This window comes from Carlito syrichta, unplaced genomic scaffold (assembly GCF_000164805.1).
Source record: "Carlito syrichta isolate Samal-C Ts95f unplaced genomic scaffold, Tarsius_syrichta-2.0.1 Scaffold301846, whole genome shotgun sequence".
NCBI lineage: Eukaryota > Metazoa > Chordata > Mammalia > Primates > Tarsiidae > Carlito > Carlito syrichta.
The window spans coordinates 419,718-422,086 of record NW_007245942.1 but is presented as its reverse complement, the minus strand read 5'-3'; the positions used below and the strand labels follow the sequence as shown (position 1 = coordinate 422,086).

At 45.7% G+C, this 2,369-nt stretch overlaps 1 protein-coding gene across 1 annotated transcript in view; it reads right to left on the bottom strand.

Moving 5' to 3' along the window:
* The window catches only part of KL (klotho), a 45,830-nt gene extending 43,467 nt beyond the window's left edge, over positions 1-2,363 (bottom strand). Inside the window, exon 1 of the mRNA XM_008055403.1 lies at positions 2,044-2,363. The gene's annotated coding sequence lies outside the window, so the exon portion shown is untranslated. The remainder of the gene's footprint in view (positions 1-2,043) is intronic.
* Between the last annotated feature and the right edge of the window lie 6 nt (positions 2,364-2,369).

The following is a 2,369-nucleotide window of genomic DNA, read 5'->3' as shown; positions in this document are numbered from 1 at the left end:
CCCCCCCCCGCATGCCTTACACACCAAGAAAGAACACTGAACACAGAATAAGGGTATCTCAAACAACAAAATTAATCTAGGATACCTTCTTTGATCACAGGAACTTGCTTCTAAATAAGATACAAGAATGACTAAATGCCAAACCCAAAGAAATCTGAAAGCACAATTAATATTTTACAGCGACTAACATTTTGTTTGCAGCACCCGCAAAATCAAGCATCCATCTGTTACTAATTTCCTATAAATGCAAAGTCCACTGCAATTCTAGGAAGTTTGGTTAGTGCTTGGTAAATTTTTTGTGTAAGGATTCAAAAATAAAACTGAAAAGTTAATTAGAGGGCCAGGAGTGATCACAAAAACCTAAATAAAGGTTGATTATTGAAAACACCAGAATGTCCAAGAGTTCATGCAGTTCCTTATCTTATAATAAAAAGTCACGATAATAACAATCAACTACTTGCCATATGCAAAGCTTATGGTATGCACTCGAAAAATAGAACTTGTATGATTTAAATCTAAAGTAATGATTTTAAAGGAATGGTATAGTAGGTCCTCCAGTAATTCTGCTAATCCCTTATTTGTTTCTGGTGTGAACTGATACTTTGCTCATATTTTCTTCAAAAGGTGAGACAGGATCAACCATAAATCGGTCATGCTCAGGGTTTTTTAATGCCTTAAAACGACTGACAAACTGAAAAAGTTTGAGAATCACTGATATATCAATATGAAATCACTAAAATCACAATTGGTTTATCAAACAAATCTAACATTCTTTTATGACCAGTGGTAGCCAACAGGTTTTGCAGAGCTGAGGTACAATCTAATTTAGCCATTGTTACATTACTGGCAGCTCAGAGTACTAAGTCACCTCAATGACCCAGGACTGTGCTGCCCACATTATCTATGGCTTTAATTAAAAGTCTTTAGAAATGGTCTTTGTATTGAATTGGTTCAGAATATGTAGCTTACTTCTAAATTTAAAAAAATAAGTTTTCCAGGAGGCCCATAATTCACCGAAATAGGGCACCTAAAGTTGTACAATTAAATACTTTTATTAAAATGCTTATACATGTACATAAACTATCCTATCATGATACAAAACTCTGTACAAAGTGTACCAAACAGCTGACATAATAAATGGGCCCCCTAGCCAACAGTGCCTAAATTTAAACACAAAGGAGAAAGAAGGAAGAAAAGATATTTGAGAGCTAACTGTATCGTGGCGTATCAACATTTCCTGCTGTCAAAATTAATGAAACCTTTTGCACAAAGGTGCAAAAATTAATTTTGTCAGACTCACAATCTCACAAGTGAGGAATCCTTTCAACTGGATAGAGAACTGTGGAATAGAGATTGAAGAACACAATTTATATCCCCCTGCAGCTGTCTCTGTGTTTTTACGCCTAGCTTTGTTTAAGATTGTTTAAAGTGGCCTTCAAACTTCCGGTGATTCACTAAGATTGGTCATGCAGGTCCCCGCCCGACCGTAGAAAGGACCTCCACTCACTGTTTCAATCTGACTCTTGGAGAGTCCTGGTTTTGACACCTTCGCAATAGTGTGAATGTGTGCCACGAGCAAGACAGATCTTATTGGATTAGCACTGAACCCGTGACATCTCCGCAAACCTTGGCAGAGAGTAATGCTAATTGTGCGGCTTCCCAGCAAACGTGGGGGCGGCCACTCTCATTCTCTTTCTGCAGCTTCCTCCCCTCCCTAACCTCTAGGAATTCCTCATCACCCAGAGAAAGGCGCTTCCCATCCTTAGTGGAGAAACTGGTCCCGTTTCCTTTTGACAAATGGGCTCCCAGGGGCACTCACTTGTGCGCCCATCCGGGGTTCCCCTCCAGGCCCAATTCCACGCCTTCCAAGAGAAGCCCGAGAGCCGCTCGGGGTGCGAATCCTGGGTGACCCCGCAAATGTTTCCAAGTGAAGCTTCATCTGGGCCGGAGCCTCGGGTCCCCCTCCTGCCCCTGCACCTCCACAGGTCCTCTTTCTCTCTCTCTCTCCCCTGCGTAGCCCTCCGCCTGGTCCCTCGCACTCACCAGGAGGAGGTTGTGCGCCACCAGGTACCCGAGCCGCGGGCTGCCCTGGACGCCGGGGGCCAGGCGCCCGGTGGCGTAGCCGTGCCAGGCCACCACGTAGGGATTGTCGATGGTGATCCAGTACTTGACTTGGCCGCCGAAGTGGCGGAAGCAGAGCTCCGCGTAATCCCTGAAGTGGTCGGCCAGGGCGCGGCTGGCCCAGCCGCCGTAGGCGTCCTGCAGGCGCTGGGGCAGGTCCCAGTGGTACAGGGTGACCACCGGCTGCACGCCCAGCTCCCGCAGCCGCTCCAGCAGGCGCCGGGAGTAGCGCAGCCCCCCGCGGTTGG